We start from the raw sequence: 19,945 nt of genomic DNA on the forward strand, positions 1-19,945 counted from the left end.
TTTCAAGTTTTAAACATTTTCTGCTGCTGAAGGATAAAATCCAGCTTAATGTTGACGTCCCCCTCCGCCTGAGGTCTTTTAATATTTTCTTGGCGGCTTGACTATCCATATTTCAATAAGCTGTGTTTGTGTCTTCTCCATCCAGAGAGCGAAATCAATATTGCATTAGTCAAACTCTTTAACCCATGAAGGGGAAACAGATAGCTAAGCCACGCAATGCTTTTTTTACTCCAGCACCTCCCACATGAGAGCAAATATTCTGCTTCGAAATTGGGTTGCAGCCTTTGCATCTGACATATTGAATGAGAATGACAGATTGTCAGAGGTAGAGCACACTGTTTTTGTTTTATTTGGAGCATGTATTGATCTCCTCAGTGACTCGAAATTAGGTATTTGAACCAGGTGGAGGTCTTGGTGTGTGCCCTGCTGAAAAGACCAGTCATCAGACTGTATAGGGGATGCTGCTTGACTAGCTTAACCACCAAGATTACCTTGGACAATTTAGTTCTGCTGGTCAAGAGCATGGCTATGTGTCTTAAGCAGTCAGGTCAGGTTAGAAAATGACTTATTATGTACTTATCAAATATCATGGAAATCATTGAAACCTGACCTGACCGCTTAGGACACATAGCCATGCTCTTGACTGCTTATTATGTTTCTAAACCTAACATTTGGCAGACAGTTTTATCCAAAGCGACTCACAATGCATTTAATTCTAGCTTTTCCTGGGAATCGAACCCAGGACCATGATGTTGCAAGAGCCAACGCTCTACTGTTTGAGCTACAGGAAAGCTTTAAGTATTTTAAGAAGAATAAATACCATACCATACCAAAACATCAAAATATGATTATTATATATATATATATATATATATATATATATATATATATATATATATATATATATAAACGTTCAGAATTGTTGGTTTTGGTTAACATAGAAGAAATGTTATTGTTTGCCGCATTGCTATGTCACGCTTGGTTAGGACGCTGTGAAAAGTCATTCTGGTCTAAGATGGTCTTTTCAGCAGGATGTGTTGGGTGAACGCATGCTGTGTGGAGGTGTGCACAGAAGTTTTGTGTGGTATTCTGACTGGTATGTGCCATGTGGCTGTGCGAATTAGCAGTGCGTGAGGCATGTCTGGTGTGTATGGCTTGTTTAGATGTCGTGTCTCTGTGTGTGTGTGTGTGTGTGTGTGTGTGTGTGTGTGTGTGTGTGTGTGTGTGTGTGTGTGTGTGTGTGTGTGTGTGTGTGTGTGTGTGTGCTGTGGTTGGCTGGGTGGCAGGTGATAAAGGCTGAGTGGACAGATAGGGGATGAAAGCAGTGCAGGTGTTTGGCTGTGAATGGACAGGGAACCTCTCCAGCCCCCTGGCATTTCTAATGAAACCAAACGGATGCATGCGTATCTCTCTGTGTGTGTACGTCTAGTCTTTGAAGCCACGGGACAAAGACTAACCTTTAACTCAAGGTAGCTTGCTGCTGAAGCTGGCCTCAGACTTTCTCTCTCACCGAAGTCAGTCACAGGGAGCAGCGTTCTTCTAATCTGCAAAAAAAAGAGCAGAGGTCAACAAAAACTAATATTGTATAATAATTTTTATATCTATGCATTAAGAAAATCCTGAAAACTCTCTAAAGAAAGTCAATTAAAATTTCCTAAGACTATAATCTCAATAACTACTTAACAAGCATACTTTCCATTAATTGTTAATGTTTCTTGGTCAAATAACTAATGCAATAAGAAAGTTTATCAAATCAGGATAAATAAATACATACATATTTTAAACTTTAGACACAATACAGCTTGAGTCTTGCTTAACCTGTGCAACATACTGTGCAAGGAGGAAACAAGAAAATGTTCTTATGGCACAATCAATAGACTCAAATGCAAGCATTAAGAAATAACCCATAAAGCCAGTGTCATTTCCTCCTGTTGATTTTCCAATCAGCTGGGTAATCTCACTCTCTCAGTGGGGAAGACGAGTGCGGTATCGACAGGTCGGTTTCACAGCTGACGTCCTGCGTGTTCATTTGCGGGCTGCTTGAATTGTGTAATGTGCTGTGGAACTGAGATAAAGAGCATTCTAAGATCTCTGCACCGCAGGTGCTTCCTGTCACTGGGGCATAGGCTAAAAATGCTGCCTATAGAGCAGGTGAATAAGGATGGAGTAACAACACTTCACCCTCAAGAAGGACTCTGGGATAGTTATATACTCACTCTCATTCTTTCTGATAACAAGACAAAAAAATTAAAATAAACCCACCACAGAAGTAGTCTATTGTGCATCTGCATATTACCACTAGCAAGTCACAATCTCTTATGATATATGAGAAACCATTGTCATTTGATGATTCATGAACGCCGAACGGTCTTTTCATTGAATCTGGTTCACAGATCTGACTAAATCTGTTCATGAATCAGACTGATCCAGTTCACTAATCAACTCAATGATTCAATAGAAGTAGATCGTTAGTTAACAGCTCACTGGAGGGGAAGATTATCAGTGAATAATAACTTTAGTAGTGAATAATTAATGAATGGTTTGTTTCTCACACAAAGCTATCACATGACCTCAGAAGACTTGGAATATAGTATAGACCACAATTATGGTGTTTGTTTGGTGTTTTTAGCCACAGTCACTATGATCTACTGTTGTATTGAAATTAGTGTAGCGTGTAGCGATTCTTCAAAATTGTTCTTTTGTGCTCTAAGGAAAAAAATACGGGAGAACACGAAGATGTTAATAATAACAGAATTTTCATTTATGGATGAAATATATCTTTAAGATGACACATGATTCTACAGAAAGAAAACAGCAAATTATTTTCAGAGCGCACACATTTGATTAAAGCTATTTGAATACTAGGGCGAACTGTGCTATTCAACGGGCAGCATGTTGCTGCCAAGCAGAACAGAAGGTTGAGGTAACTATTTAAAGTAATCAAATGGGCAAGCTCACACAGTCTAGATCGTTTTCGTCTTTCTTTAATGTGAAAATAAAAAAGTGATTTGTCTTTGTCAGTGGTGCAGCACAGTTATTGATAACATGGCATGCAAACAAGCAGCAAAAGCTATGAGAAAGAGAAAGCCATGGAGGGAGGGGGAAGAAACAGAGTTTCTCATCCATATCCCCTCTCTCCTTAGAGGCTCTTTATCCAGGCTTTGATGCACAGATTAAAAGTTATTACTTTAGACTGGCAGGTGCGGAAAGGCAATGCATGGAAAGACAATCACATATGGAAAAAAGACAACAAAAGCCTGCCATTTTATCAGTCGAATAAATTATACCTTGCTGGCACTGGGACAAAAATTCCAAGGTCTACTGAATTATTTCCTTGTATTAACATAAATGGGGGAAATCATGAAGAAGGAAGCACACCCGCTGTTACTGTTTACTTGTGCACTGTCTGCATGGTTTAAGTGCCGATTCACCAAATGCATTATGCTAATCAGATGACAGCGCACATATTGCCAGCGCAAATCCATCCTGTGTATTGGTTCTGAATGCTAGGTTGTGACGGATGCAGCAGATTTCCATGATTTGGCATATTTTACTGAAACTGCACAGCATCACTCCTGCATGATTCAGATACATTTGAAGCTGCTGTCATGATCAGAAAATGTACAAAAACACACAAATAAAAGTTTTAAAATAAATACACTACAATTTAAATGTCTGTGATGGGAACGATTTATAGCATTTTAGAAAGAAGTCTCTTTAGCTCACCAAGGCTGCATTTATTTGATCAAAAATACAATAAAAACACAATTTTAACAAAACATTTTTTTTGTTATTTATTCCTGTAACACTATAATTCTCTTTACTGTAACTTTTGAATAAACTGAATGCTTCTTGCTGAATATAAGTATTGATTTCTTTAATAAATTCTTTTATAAAAGATTTTGACTTTAAACAGTAGTGCAAATAAAATATTTAGAAGTAAACTAAATGTTTTAAGTAAATAACAAGGGCATTAACAGCACAAGGTTAATTGCTTTAGAAAAACATTGTTAGAATAAAACATTACAATTTACATACAAAGAAAGCCTGTGTGCAACAAACAATAACTGGATTTCCATCAAACATCAAAACGTGAAGCGAACGTTTTAAAAGTGTGCAAAAAACGAATGTGAATTAGTCGAATTAGTAGTTATTTCCATCAAGTTGTTTGAACGGATGACGTGGTATTGGTACTTGGTAACCAAAAGTAAATAAAACACCATCAGCGAAAACAGTTGATTAGTCACGTGGGTTTAATGTTTGCTACCTCAGAATTTATTTGGCAAATTCGTTTCCATCTCCGATTATTCGCAACTCTTTTTGTGAAATTTGGCATTTCCATTAATCGTTTCTGATGCGGTACTTCAAAATGCACTTAAAAACTGGGTGATGGAAACAGTTATTGAGTGTATTTACTTGCACAATCTTACACAATCCCTGCCTAACGGGACAAGGTCACGCCATTAAATGATGTTTTATTGGGAAGAGCTTATGAACTGTTCAAGTATTTGTCAACAAGGTAGTGCATGGTTCTCTTATACGACATGGTAACACCACCTTTGTGTAAAAAAAACTTTATGTAAACTGCTGAAGATCAACACAAAATTAGAACAAGAATGAATGACTCTGATGTTGACCCACAATTTGCGGAGTGCTTTCTGTATCACTTGTCTCGGTTGGCTGGCTGTGGTCGAGTTCCAGCTTTGAGTCCATTAGAGTTGCTTTGAAACTACTTATGTGAGGTCTGAACCGCTGCCAGAACGAACAGCTGCTTCGGTGTGTAAATCATCTGTATAATGCAGAGGCTGTAAGCATAAGAATGCCCAGCCTCCCGGCCCACCAATCAATGAAGCGCTAGCAATTTGACAGCTCCTACCAACAAGCTCTTGAAACAAACGACACAAGTGACACAATGACGGTCCCTGAAGCCCATTTGTCTGCTGTCTACCTCACCGGTTAATTACTTTCAACATTTTTTTTTATGTTTGTGGCCATGAAAGAATGATTTGTCATTCAAGATCCCTGTCTCTTAGTTTCCTTTCATAACTGGCTTCTCTCTTCATCCCTCTTTCTTTCATTCCTTCAGTTCAGCTCTACTTCATTGTTTCTGTTTGGGAAGCTGTCATGTCTTCATTCACATTCTTTGCAGTTCTTGCCGAATAATGGGGTCGCATTACAATGAGAATGAAATGTCAATGTTAAATTTAGCAACATATTGCCATGTGGTTTTAGTCAGCCTTCTATTTACTCTTACATTTTAGTCTTTTGAATATTTTCAGATCTAGTCCAGCTAAACTATTCCATTTAGTCTTTGTGAAGTAGTTTTGTATGCAAAAATGACACTATGCATTTTGTTTGCTATGTATCTATGTACATTTTTTAGCTGTTTCATTACCAAATCATAACCAAATCATTTAATTTCAATATTGTTCGGGGAAATCTTACTCATCACGTGGATTCCTAGTGAAATGAATGGATTTCGCCTGCAAAAATTAAACTGGACGGGTATTCAAAACCTAACACATGATTTCTTGTATAGATATGAAAGCAGAAAAGAAAATTGTGTTGTTAATTTACTTTAATCGGATCAGTTCTCTTACGAGAGGTTCTCTCGTATTGCGTAAGTTTAGCTTACACTACGGGAAAGATTCATCTTCTCGAGATACTGAAGCCAAAAAATTATCCTTAATTTTGTATACCTTGTCAACGCAGTGCAGCAGCTAGCAGACCTAGAGCAGGCCATCTCGCGTGCTCATTGGCTGCCCTGCGGGCAACTGCTGCAGCCTACCAGTGAGCCCGGCGTGACGTCACGCCCACTGAAGGGCGCCCGCGCCTTTATAGCGTCACAGCCCGCCAGATATGCGTGGCTTAGCGTATAAAAATAGGGGCTGTAGGCTGAATTCCCTGATTTTTCGACTCTTCAGCGAGCTCTTCGCATCGCTGGATCTGAGAGAAGCCACCGCCGCCGTCGAACAGCGAACAGCCAGCCTAGGACAGCGCTGAGGAAGCCGGCCATCTTCGCCACCTTCAGCCATCCGTGCGAGCTACGCTATCCGGCGACGTATCCTTTTTGCCTTGCATATTATTCTAAAAGAGCAGCAAGCGTCTTTTTAAAGATGCCTCGCACTTCCTGCGGCTCGTGTAGAGCCCCGCTCAGCGCCGGAGACCGCCACCTGATCTGCGCTCTCTGCCTGGGCCTGGAACACGCAGAGCTCGCCCTCGTGTCCGGGGGCTGCGAGCTCTGTGAGGAGCTTCCGCTGTCGACCCTGCGGGCTCGACTCGAAGCCTTCAACACCACAGCAGTCACTCCGCCCCCTGTGGGACCGCGCAGGAAGAAGCGCCGTTCCCTGAGACAGCCGGAACCTATGGCCACAGCAACGCGCTCGCCGGAGAACCCCCCTCGAGCCTCGCTCTCGCCTTCCCCACCTCTCCTCACTGACGCGCAGCTGCCGCTTGCGAGCCTCACTGCCGTCGCTTCGGAGGATGAGGCCGAGGGACACGCCACAAGAGACTGCTGCTCTATCCTGGCATCAGACAGCGAGGAATGGTCGCTTCACTCCGCCACCTCATCAATCCAGGAATCCACCCGTACCCGCGCTGGAGCTGACGCGGAACTTATGCGCCTGCTGACACAGGCTGTTGACCGTCTCGGGCTCGAGTGGTCGCTGCCGAAGGAACCCGCGCCGAACAGGCTCGACGGCTGTTTCCTTCAAAGTCGCCGCCACGCAGCTTCAGAAACTAGGCCCGCTCCATTCCTGCCGGAACTTCATGCGGAGCTGACGAAGTCATGGAATACACCGTTTTCTGCTAGACTTCAGTCACAGGCCTCCGCGTCGCTCTCCCGAGAGGACGGCGCCGCCGAGAAAGGGTACAGAGCTATTCCCCCTGTGGAAGAGGCGGTCGCAGCGCACCTTTGCCCGCCCTCTGCGAGATGGCGGTCACGGTCAGCCCTCCCGTCTAAAGCCTGCAGAGCCACGTCCGCCTTGGTCGGCCGTGCTTATGCCGCCTCCGGCCAGGCCGCGTCTGCTCTACACTCGATGGCTGTGCTTCAGATCCTGCAAGCCGACCTCCTCCGTGAATGGGATGAGAAGGGCCGGGACCCAGCTGCGGTTACGGATTTGAGAAGTGCGACGGATCTCTCTCTCCGCGCCACCAAAGCCGCAGCCCAAGCCATCGGACGAGCCATGGCCGCGTTAACCGTGACGGAGAGGCACCTTTCTGAACGCGCCGCTCTCCCCCACTGGTCTCTTCGGCCCAGCGGTGAACGGGATCGTTGACCTCTTCTCTGTGGTGCAAAAGACCACGCAGGCCATGAACCTCTTCCTGCCGCGACGCTCGAGTTCCGCCACAGGCCGCTCTCGCGAGAGACAAAGCCAGCCTCCTGTGCGAACCAGCGCCCAGCGTCCAGCACAGCCTCAGCCTTCGCAGCGACGTCAGGGCGGCCGCCCTAGATTGCGCTCAGACAGCCGTCACAGACCGCCGCCCCCCAGAGGGCCTCGGCAAAGAATCACGCTGAAGTCCGAGCACGCGAAGCCCTCCTAACAGCGAGAGATAAAAGACACGCGTGTCCCGCTGCGGCCCGACCGCCGTCAAAGTTCATTTCCCTGTCAGTCCCCTCCGAACAGGCTACTGCAGTGGTTCAACTAGCAGCCAACGAGCCGGTTTATACACCCTCTCGCCTGCACACAAACGCCGTATTCACGGCAACCCAGAAAACGCGCGCCGTGTTCGCCACCTAGCCGCATCTTTCCAGAAGGGCAGCTTTCTCCCTTTGAAAACATTTCAAAGGATGTTGGGCTGTATGGCATCAGCTGCAGCGGTGCTCCAGCTGGGCCTACTGCGCATGCGCCCGCTCCAACGCTGGTTGAACGCTCGCGTGTCTTGCCGAGCCTGGGTGTCTGGCGGCCAGAAAATCAGAGTGACTCAGACCTGCATAGCAGCTCTGCAGCCTTGGTTAGTGGCCGACTGGTACCAGCAGGGAGTAATGATGGGAACCATCTCTTATCGGAAAGTCATCTCGACAGACGCGTCCAACTCGGGTTGGGGTGCGCTGTTCGAGGGCAGACCGGCCTTTGGCCAGTGGTCAGACCAGGAGAAGGGTTTTCACATAAACTGTCTGGAAATGATAGCGGTCGAGAACGCGCTGAAGTGCTTCCTCCCGTTCATACAGGACCAGCATGTTCTTGTCCGCTCGGACAACACATCTGTGGTATCCTATGTAAACCGTCAGGGCGGTGTCAGATCCAGAAATCTCTGCAATCTGACGGAACGCCTCCTTATTTGGTCGCAGATGAACCTGCGCTCGCTGAGGGCGGCGCATGTGCCTAGCCATTTGAACGACGGCCCAGACAAACTGTTCAGGGACAATGTTCCCCCAAGGGAATGGTCCCTGCACCCCCAAACGGTCCAGAAACTGTGGCGCCTATTCGGCAGAGCGGAAGTCGACCTTTTTGCGTCAAAAGACAACGCTCAATGCCCGACGTTCTTCTCGAAGGACGAGGACGCGCTGGCCCAGGTTTGGCCCAGCCTCCCGCTATATGCTTTCCCTCCGGTCTCTCTGTTGCCACAGGTGATCAAGAGAATCAGGGAAACGCGCCACTCGGTGCTCCTCATAGCCCCGCGTTGGGAGAATCAGATTTGGTTCCCGGAACTAGCACGGCTGTCACATACAGCTCCGTGGCCGATTCCGGTGAGGGCAGATCTCCTCTCTCAAGCTCGCGGCACGATCTGGGATCCCCATCCAGAGCGCTGGTCTCTGCATGCATGGTTGATCAACGGGTACTCGTTGCCCTGCCAGAAGGAGTGATGAACACGATCACGCAGTCTAGAGCCCCTTCCACGAGAAGGCTCTACGCGTCTAAATGGTCGGTGTTCTCTGGATGGTGCACCGACAGAGGTCTGGACCCGCGGACATGCGGGGTGGGGCAGCTGCTCACCTTCCTACAAGAGCTGTTGGATAAGGGAAGGTCCCCATCCACGCTCAAAGTATACGTGGCGGCCGTGGCAGCGTTCGCAGAATCGACGCACGGCCAGTCACTGGGAAGACATGAGTTGGTCATCCGCTTCCTTAGAGGAGCTAGGAGGATGAATCCGCCGCGCCCCCCGTCGGTTCCCATGTGGGATCTTTCATTGGTCCTCGAGGCCCTGAAAGCTTTTCCATTTGAATCACTAGACTCCGTGGGGTTGAAATATCTATCACTGAAAACCGTCTTTCTGACTGCACTGTCGTCAGTAAAACGTGTAGGGGATCTGCATGCGCTGTCTGTCAGCGCGTCGTGTCTTGAGTTCGGACCAAATGACTCTAAAGTCATCCTCAGACCTAGACATGGTTATGTCCTTAAAGTGATGGGCACTCCATTCAGAGCGCAAGTTATTTCGTTGTCAGCTCTCCCAGCATCTGACAGCGAAAGTGATGTGAATCTCCTCTGCCCTGTCAGAGCGCTGAGGTTTTACATTACGCGCTCCGCCTCCTTCAGGCGTTCGGAACAGCTTTTCGTTTCGTTTGGTGGGCGCGCCAAGGGTCTCTCCTCCTCGAAACAGAGCCTGTCCAGATGGATAGTAGACGCTATAGCGGCAGCTTACGCGTCAAAAGGTCTGCAATGCCCTCTGGGCATCAGGGCTCATTCCACGAGAGGCGTGGCCTCTTCGTGGGCATGGTCCAGTGGAATTTCTATCCATGACATATGTGTAGCGGCGGGCTGGAGCTCCCCGTCTACCTTTGTCAGGTTTTATAACCTAGAAGTTCCTGCCTTGCAGGCTAAACTGTTGTCAGTCTGAAAGAGAGGTGTATTCTGCCCAGATCTAGGTAGGGTATGTGCCATGTGCCTATACAGACCGGCGTGCTGCTCTGTATTCCCTATGTGTGCTTATGTACAAGTGATGGCCCGCGTGGCTGGCCACCTTATTTTTCCACTTATACCCCATAAGCTTATACCCCATCCCCTCAAGCTCGGGGTCTCATGTGGATGCTTGGCGCGCACGGCGTTGACAAAGTGTTCCCGTAGCGTAAGCTAAACTTACGCAATACGAGAGAACCTCTCGTAAGAGAACGATACTCGGTAACTAATTTTTTGGCTTCAGTATCTCGAGAAGATGAATCTTTCCCGTAGCGTAAGCTAAACTTACGCAATACTCGTTCCCTCTCTAGAGAGAACCGAGGTTACGTTAGTAACCGAGTATCGATATTGTGGCTTTTGTGATCTTGAAAAATACCCTCAGACTAACACCCAAGCCATAATATCAGATGTAGGGGTAAATTCTTTGGACTTCACTAGTAAGTAAGCACCTTAGCAACTATCCAAAAAACCTCATAGCAACTTCACAGTAACACCCTAGTAACCACTTAACAACCTAGCATCACAGCAGTGAGTTTTGCACAGGCTAATGCACTCACATTCTCTTCTTTCTTTTTCCTGTCGAAAGTAACAGTTTGATTTACATGCTCTGTTTTTGTTGTATTATCTGTACTTACCTCAGCTTAGCATTTCTCTTTACATGTCTGTGCACAGCATTCCTTTGAAAGGTCAATGATTGTAATATAACTGAAGCTTGTCTTGAGTTATGTTAGCCTACAAACAGTCAGAAAGCGTTTACACACTATCATGAGGCCACCCAGAGCAACCGCTGCAGATGGCACTGTGACATAATTCATATCCATGTGATTCAGAACAGAGAAAAGGGGATTAAACTCAATCCATGTCTTTTAATTGCTTTCACATCCCGATATGTAACAACAAGTAACGGAGATGGAGACAACAACTATTTGGCCTTGGATTCAAAGCTGTGTAGGAGCAGTAGTGTGTATGACAGCAGAGATATTGCGATTATAATGCAGTTTGAGCTTTGAGCAGTACAGCCTACTGACCCATGTGACTTGCCACTGCCAATTGTGACAGGCATCCATTTGATGATTATCCAGAAAGACACACAAGACCCAGTTATGTCTGTTGGTGTGCATGTAGGCTCATGTAGTACATAGATACATCCTATACTATTTCCCAAGATAGAGACCCTAAAATGCGACTTAATGAAGTTTTCATTTTTAAGGGTATTATAATGTTACACTCATAGCGTCCTTTAGAATGCTCCTGCCACTTTTAGCCATGGCCAATTTTGTCCCCAACAATTAATGAAATAGCTCACTGCAGAGATGTGTCTAACAGAGAAGCAGCACGAATAGTTGTCCAGCAGCAGTTTCACTGCATCCGTTTAAACGAGTGGAGATCTGGTGCTAGAATTTATTTGTAATGTTTTATGTTGTCATCAGTGTTGAAAAAGGAACAGCAGCAATGTTCTCTCCTCACACTCCATTATATCGATTTTCCACAGCTTGCTATCGATTCTAGTGAAACCACTAGACAAAATGCAAACAAATGTGTTTCTGCTGCAAAAATAAATCCACTGACATACAGCTGCAATTTGGTATTAAAATACAAAATTATTTTTGGCTAGATTAGAATCATAAAATCATACCCTAAAGGTATTCATCACCACCACCAGTGCTATTATGCTTTATTAAAGGTTTTTTTTGAGCTTTTTTTGAGATCTACTTCAATGGGTTTACATGCATCCAAGATCAAAAAAACACTTTATTTTCTCATACTATACGTTGCACATCACCTAATTTCTCAAAGAGTCTGAAAATGGTTCCTTCAAAGACATGCGCCGTTCCTGGTAGCTATAGAAGGGCTAACCTGCCCATGCCTAGATCCGGCCCCGTTCGAAGATCCAATCTCTAAACCCCTCTTTTCTGAGAGCCTACTCTGCTCTGATTGGTCAGACAGCCTAGTCTATTGTGATTAATAAACCACTTACAGGGCATGTCAGAACCGAATCGCCTATTACCAAGTGAATTTCAGCTTAAGAGGCTTTCTCAACGCTTGATACGCAGTGACACAAACAAAATCTGTCGGTTTTTCCATGTCAATTCCAGCCTCGTCTTTTTAAAGTGCATGCAAAGTGTATACGCAGCGCTGAAAACAGCGTCTTTTGTGTGGCAGTGAAGACACGACAATAAGAGCAAGTTTCTGCGCTACTACTATTACTACAAATCTGATCTCTTAGAGTGGACTATAATCAAAATATAATTAAAATTGCAACCAACATGTCTGTGCAAATAACGAAGATATATTTCTCTTTTTAAGGATATTCAAAACTTACATCTGAAATACAGCTGGCGATATTTGCTAAAAGAAACAGATCATTATGTTTAGAAATGGCTTGGGCAGCTTTCACCCTGGAGAGAAGCAGAGCAGGTTGTCAGAGATGATGGGAGTGTGATTGTCAGACGAACAGTGTGCACTAGCTTTGGCACATCATGCTGCAATCACAGCAGAATAGCTGGCTAACAGCCTCCGAAATGACTGGGAACCATCCCTCCCCCCAAACCTCCAAAGCCTGTGTCCAAAGCGTGAGACCTCCTCAGCTGGAGGGAGACTACAGCCGACCATCTGCCTCGGCTCATTATACGGAGGTAACCTCAACGGTGACGTCGCAATATGTAAACATGCGCCGTTAGGGATAACTTGGGCAGAGCACAGCATGACAGACGGCAATAAATGGATTGGTGACTTATCTTCTTTCCTTTCTTGCGTTGTCTCTAACATTCATCTCCAGCTATTTGATAGTCTGATATTTGAAGACGAAAGCAGCTCATTTGAGCGAATGTGTCACTCCACCCTACTGGTTTCCATCGAGTCGCTCTCATTCGGCGATTTAAGTTACTCTTCAGGCACTGTCTGTCAGCCAACAACAACCCTTCCCATCTCTCCCCACTGCCACTCCCCAGAGACAAGGTTTTCTGGCTTCAGAAGAATGACATTCACAAGTCATACACTGTGCTCACTGTGGCCTTTCATTTTAAACAGAGTGTGTGTGTGTGAACGCAAGGGCTACAGTCCTATATAAATTGACTAAGGGGAGCCTAGTGAGTGGTTTGATTGAGGAATGGATGACAAATAAGAACAGTGAGATGCCTTTTATTGTTGCCAGTTGAGTCTATCCATTCCTCTTCTTTTTCTATGACTTTTTAAATCTGTTTTCTCCTCAAGGCCACCCCCCACCCTTCCTTCTTTGACGTCCCGCTGTGCTAGAATCATAAGTCTGAGGGAGAGACATGCCGCACCCAGTTAAGAAGCGATTTCAGCGGCGTGCCTGGATTACTTATCCCGACGTGACACATTTGCCATCCTCTGCCTCTCTGCTGTAATAGCAGCTCCTGGAGTGAGTAATTATAAACTCAAACGTTTGTGTTAAATCGCAACCTCGTGGCACAGCTCCGGAATTTATTCCATGTTTACGACTAATAAGACAGGATTGTCTTTGGTAATCAACTAAAAGATGCCCTGCTTTGGAAGAAGACAAATATTCTCTTTCTCATTTATAAATATGCTCCACATACTCGGTAAGTGTGCCTTGTAGAGGAAGAATACTTCTAGTGTATACTGTAGTGCCGTGAAACAAATTAGCATACGTTTAAAAACAAAACCAACAAAAACATAATTTGCCTTTTTTTTGTTCTAGCATATCAAATCAAGAATATTTACCAGTTTGTTTAAAAAAAACGTACATTAATATTACATTAAATTATATACTTGTTTTATATATTCTTGTTTTAAGCATAAATCTCACTAACTCATGCTTAACATATATATTTTTTTTTTTTTAAAACAGGAGAATGTTGCGAATTTGGAATGAAAAACATTAACAAGTCATTAAAGTACTGATAGAAAAAAGTGTTATTTTTCAGTGCAGATTTGTATATTTGTGTTTGAGATTTTAAGGCAGACCTGAATGAAAAACAAGCCAGTGCTTTAAGTTCACATAACCGGTATTGTTAAAACATCATAAAAAACCTTGATGTGAAAATGATTCATCCTGTAGATATTATTCTCATCCATCCGTCCCTTCAATAGATTTGTCCTTGTCCATCAAAGCCTTTCCCAGAAGCTGAAATATATAAATAATCTGCCTCAAATATGTCTTTTCATGAGGACTTGTGCCCTGCGCTTCATCAGCGCTGAGAAAGTGGACGTAAGGCCATCCATTCAAACCCTCTTTTTCAAAGAATTACCTTTCTCATTGCAGTATCTCCAAGGCAGCCGAGAAGGGCTTATTCTCTGTCCTCTATTAGTAGTGCCAACAATGTAAACAAGATTTACCTTAATAAAGACAAGTGATGCTTACCCCTCACTTTAGGTACTTTAGTGATGACTCATTCTCAACTGAATGAGATGCAAAGAACTTCAGACTTGGCCGATCACAATGCGTTCGGTATATATCAACGGCAATTCAACCATCGGTCTGATCATGGGGATTACTGGTAAAGAGTACTCTCTTCACAAAATGAGGGGATTGGGATGGGAGGAGAGAAAATAAAGTGCAAAGAAAATGGTGCACTGGGTTTCTTCAAGGGTTACATGACCAGCTGAAACATGTCACTGATTTAGTAATCAGCCACATTCATTAGGGACAAATGAATGCTTTCCTGAAAGAGAGTACTGGCGAAGGCTTGTAAATGGACTACATCCAAAATGAATGAGTGGTGTTTAGAAAACTCTCACAAACAATAAGTCTAGAAGGGCATAATATGAGAGATACATGCCTGGCTTTTATCACATTTTTGTTTGTTTTCCAATAATACATAGCAGAAAGATAAAATGCATCCATATCAATGATACATTCTCTAAATACAAATCTCAATATCTTATGCAGTGTTGCTTTTCACAGAAATGTATTTTGCATCAAGGATATTAACAGAAAAATTAAACAATTATATAACGAATTTTGTTAAGAAAAGGATGTTTGTAGGAAACAAAGCTAAGCCAATCCTTTCTGACAAAATTCAGAAAAGATAACCAATATTAAATCAGTAATTTCAAAAAGAGACTAGACATGCATTAAAGGGTCAGAAGTACAAATCAAAAATACAGTTGATGTGATTGAGAAATTGTTAAGGGGAAATAGATTTATAAATCAGGAAAGTAGATCCAGACATCACAATTCAGAATCAATGGTGTACCAGAAGAACAAAAATATCATTGAATTCTTGGAGCCAATGTTGAAAACCCAATAAAAATTCTTTAACTTATACTAAAACATACAGTAAGAGCCCACAGAGCATTTACATAAAGACAGACTGAGGTGACAAAACCTAGATCCATTATGACGTTCCACCATAAAAGATGAGATTTTAAGGTTAACTTGGGATAAAAATCCTTCTGGTATGGAAATAAAATAAATGACCACGAATACGGTCCTTAAATGGAAGAAAATCCTCTGGGGTTAAAAGAGTCTCAGTAACATTTCACGCTTTGTGCAAATTATGAGGATTTGTGAACCTGTCATTATTTTTGCAATTCCATTTAGTGCCACTAGTGGTTCAAAAATGAGACACTTTAAATACAAGGGCATAGTGTAGACAGGTCTCCTGAAACCAGCCAGAGGAGGTCTGGGTAACAGCCACTCCAAACTACCTGGCAGGAGGTGCATCAGGGAAGTAGTTGCTCCAACCCTCTGCATGACTCCCATTGTTATTGCCAATAGCTTTGCAAGAACAAATCCATTCGAGTTGTGTGCCTAGATCCCTTGACCGAATGCCTAGACTTACCAAATCTACCTCCCAATGCCCACCGGGCAAGTCACTGAAACAGCCACATTGTATCTAAATCAAAAAAATTTCTGGGACTTGCCAGGTAGTACAAAGGAGATTAAACAGGATGTGTCAAACCATCTCTGGTGGATTGGTCTCCTGGCAAAGGGCATCATTACACACGGCGAGGAATATGAGGGGTGTTGTTGTTTGGGGAGACAAGATTTCCGCTCCACTATGTCTGGGATGCCCGACAGTGGGCTCTGTCATGTCCAAGAATGGCAGATTGTCATGACCTACGTCCCTGTTCCTTCTGAGCTTTGGACCCTGCTGTAAGGGTGATGTGAAATAAAGTGATTGTTATTCTACCATATACATGAATTTTCCTAGAGCGCTTGTCCCACAGCTGATGAGTATGAATATGGATGTCGATGGCTGGGAAAATAAACCTTGAATGCTGATCAAGTGTGACAGAACTATGGACTCTGAACTCTAATAAATAAAGGGAAAGTGAGACAGAAAATGCGAGAGCGACCATCGGAAAGCAGCAGTAAAATGGAACTTTCTGAATTGTAGAGATGTTTAGTTCAAGATTACCAACTCATCTTCAGTTGTGTCCTTTCATAAAAGATATGTAAATGAAGTGCAGTAGGAGTAGGCTGCCAACAATGTTTTTCTCACTAGTTTCATCTTAAGCGATCATTATCCATGGGTTTGGGGAGAAATAGCCTCAGCTTCATGGCCAATTTCACAGCCAATTCACAAGCATTCCTCGTTTACAAAATGAGGAGCGGTGCGCCATATTAACACTATAAAATTGAATGGCTTCACCAAGCCACTGTGCATAAATTGCTGACAGAGATCAATTTGGCACGAAATGAAGCACCATGAGAATAATACAACAAACTTTTGAATTCTGCTTTGAAAAATCAGTCAGATATGGGTCACTACGGGGCTATTCAGAGGACGATCCATTGCCGGTGTTAGGAATGAAGTCACATCCTGTATTTTTTTTTCAATTAATTTCTTCAGCTTTTTGGAGTTTGCATTCAGCTATTATGTCTGGAAAGGACAAAGTTGCATTCTCATTCTCCTGCTGCAAGATGGATCGTCACTAAGCGCGATCTCAGACATAGGGTCTAAATTGTTACAATGTTGCAATTTCTACTCGGGTCAGCTAGGACACAGGTGACATTTCAAAATGGACTAAACTTTGTTAATATATGCGAGCAAACTGCCCTCATGTTGAAAATTTTGAATGTCGTGGTGATCTCTGTCCAATTGTGTTAGTGCGGATTCAAGTGTAATTGCCATGTCCATATATGCCAACATGGGATGCACTGCTATAAAAATTCTGTCCAATACTGATAATTATATTCATGTTATTGACAATAACTAATAAATTATATTCTATTTTGCCTATATAAATTAAAAATAAAACCCAAAAAATTAAAACCAAACGTTTTAAATCGTAAATCACAGCATGATAATGTAAAGTATGAAATATGAATATTAATTCTGAGATTTGCCAACGATTAGAGTTTCAGCTCATGATGCACCAAAACTAGACCGATCATCCGAATCATTCAAAATATTTAATAAACAAACAAAAAAAGTGACAGGAAATGTGTCGAATTATTTATGTGGAAGAGTAATAAAGTTAATAAGGTTTACACAGATTGTGGAAGTAACAAACAGCTGGAGTAAGGATGGGATTTGAGCCTGAAAAGATCTCAAAGGCAACTTTAAAGTAGTCTACTATTCATAAGGGGTCTTCTTGATTTAGCACAGATGTCAAACAGATGTGTGTGAGAGCGCATAATAACGAGTTGTGCATGAAAATTCTATGTTTCAACTTGATTTCATTCGTGCATTTCCGTGGGCAAGGAGGTATCCATAGCGACGATAAGGATGGGCCCACACTGCCCATGCATAGCATGAGTGGCATCTCTTAGCAGGGAGCTAGCAGTGCCAGTTTTCCACCTCACTGCCTGATTTGGAGGAGAACAGCAGTGAGGAGGGGGTCTTGAATATGTCTCACAGGAGAAAGGAAATAATACATTGATTTGGTGTACTATCCATACATGCTGCTGCTCCTACTCTTGTAACCTTGTGACAAAGTACAAGGAGCGTCAGCACCGGCATCATCAAACGCTATGACAGGAAGACAAGAGCTGAACACACCACTTCGATCTCTATCAAATGTTCATTAGCGTCCTTCACCAGCAAGATCAAAACAATAGCCTTGACTACACTAGTAAATCTTACTGATATGGTTAAACCGATAGCAATTACATCCAAATGCCAACCTCAGAGGATGTACGGTGCCTCTTAACATTACTAGAGGAATAGTTTGCTCAATGAAATACAATTTTGTCATTTTTTACTCAGTATCACATCCTTCAAACAGAAAAGGTGCAATGTTTTTAATTATTTTTTTTTATTAAGAGTCCTGGCCACTCTTTTAATATAATGAACATGAATCAGGACTGGGACTGATTATGTAATGACATAACCATTGGTCTGTTTCTCATGCTAAGCTATCATATGACTTGCAATCTAGTGCACATGTTGTGCGAATCAGTATTATTGATGTACTATTATAGTATTTATTAATATTTAGCTATTTATAATATTTCTTTGTAATTTTATTTTAATTTCAGTTTTATCTATACTTACCTAATTTCAGTTAGTTGCCAAGGCAATATTTCTAATTTCGAAAAGTTTTTCGTCTAATATTTATATTTTATTTCAATTAGGGAAAATTACTTTTTAAATAGTTTTAGTTAACAGTAACAACACTGATTTACTTCCATTATATTTAAAGTTTGACCAGTATATGTGGCGAGTAAATTACCGTATTTACATTTTTGGGTAAACTATCCCCATAATACTGTAGTCATATCAAACAATCAAAATGCTTGGTGCCATCCTTTTATATGAGTTGCAGTATGAACACTACATATGATCCTCCCACCCATTTCAGAGAAAACAAATCTTTCCTTAATTTCCCATCACATAAATCAGAAGTGACACAAATCAACTTTCAAAAGTGACATTTTTTCAAGTCAAATGAACACCTTGTAACAAATGAGACAGAACCCAGATGTAATAAGGTCAAGTTGACTTCTATCGAATGTTGTGCACTTCACCATACAGGCATTGTGTGCTGGCACTCTCAGCACCAGCAGTATTGGGCTTCATCAAGCCCACACAATGTGCGACAGCAACAAAATGGAGGCTTGGCATTACAGATTTTTACACAAAGCCAATCAGATTTCCACCCTCACCTTTTTAATGCGATTTTCCTCCTGGCCTCTCCAAGGGAGGGATCAAAGCAAGCCTAGGCCCAGTAAAAGCCTCACTCAGGGGACTGGGCGAGTGACTCAGACTTTCATGTGCATCCTTTTGCTGGCGGTCATTACAGAGAGTGGATGCCCTGCAGATGCCTGTCCTCTTTTCAACTCTAAATGTGGGCCTTTACAGGTGGGCCTACATGTTGTCTTACCAATTGGGGCCTGGGGAAGGCAGTTTGTGTTGATTGCACCATGGGCTTTGAGTAGAAAAGACACAGGAGCTCGCCGCACACTGTGAGGTAGCAAAGGTGAACATAGTACACTGCACAGGGCACAATGTAATAAAACTCAGTTACTGGGGGGGAAGTGGTCAAGTCTTGTCCCCCCCCTGAATGGTATGACCATATATCCAGAGAGAGCTTGTGAAAAGATTTACTTGGCTTGTTTATTTCCTGCTGATAGCCTGCCCTTTGGCGAGGAACATTCAGCTCAGCAGGCCCTAACAGTTTTTGCTGAATACAGAACCAGCAACCGTAAATGTTTAGAGTAACTGATTATTAGCACTTAGCTGTAATGTTACTGTATTCAAGATGAAGATGTTTTCGATTTTGTATGTACCTAGCCTCACAACCAAACGCCTGACTATTAACATTCAAGGCTCGGTAGGCAATTTCATAGTGGCTAGCAATAGCAAGCTAGCTTTGAAAGCATGTGACAACACACTCCCTTCAGAGCGTCTCCAAAGCCACACCTCCTTCAAAAAACATGAACGCACATGGCAGAGTTTGCATGTCGATGAGAGACGGCATTAAATTACCTCATGTCTCAAAGTACAGAACATAATGAATAGATAAACAGAACAATAATGAACGTAAACAACCCCCTGACTGCTGCAGATTTATTTCGGAGTTGATAGAGTTGTTTAGGTTCAGGAGTAACTGTAAAAGATGAATGCTGTTTGTTTACGGCACCCGGTGACTGTGTCTACAGCACGCTGATGAAGTGTGATGTCTGAGTGAGCAGGATGGTGAGCGCGGAGGTATGGAAATACATGTTGACA

The 19,945-nt window shown here is 43.1% G+C and overlaps 1 protein-coding gene across 8 annotated transcripts in view; it reads right to left on the bottom strand.

Moving 5' to 3' along the window:
• syt1a (synaptotagmin Ia) overlaps positions 1-19,945 on the bottom strand; it is a 231,555-nt gene that overhangs the window by 107,219 nt on the left and 104,391 nt on the right. For all 8 annotated transcript variants that reach the window (XM_077234215.1, XM_077234212.1, XM_077234217.1 and 5 more), the window contains one exon: positions 1,458-1,544. The gene's annotated coding sequence lies outside the window, so the exon portion shown is untranslated. The remainder of the gene's footprint in view (positions 1-1,457; positions 1,545-19,945) is intronic.

The sequence above is a fragment of the Siphateles boraxobius genome, unplaced genomic scaffold, assembly GCF_051911475.1.
Source record: "Siphateles boraxobius isolate OS27281-9 unplaced genomic scaffold, OSU_SipBor_1 19, whole genome shotgun sequence".
Lineage (NCBI taxonomy): Eukaryota > Metazoa > Chordata > Actinopteri > Cypriniformes > Leuciscidae > Siphateles > Siphateles boraxobius.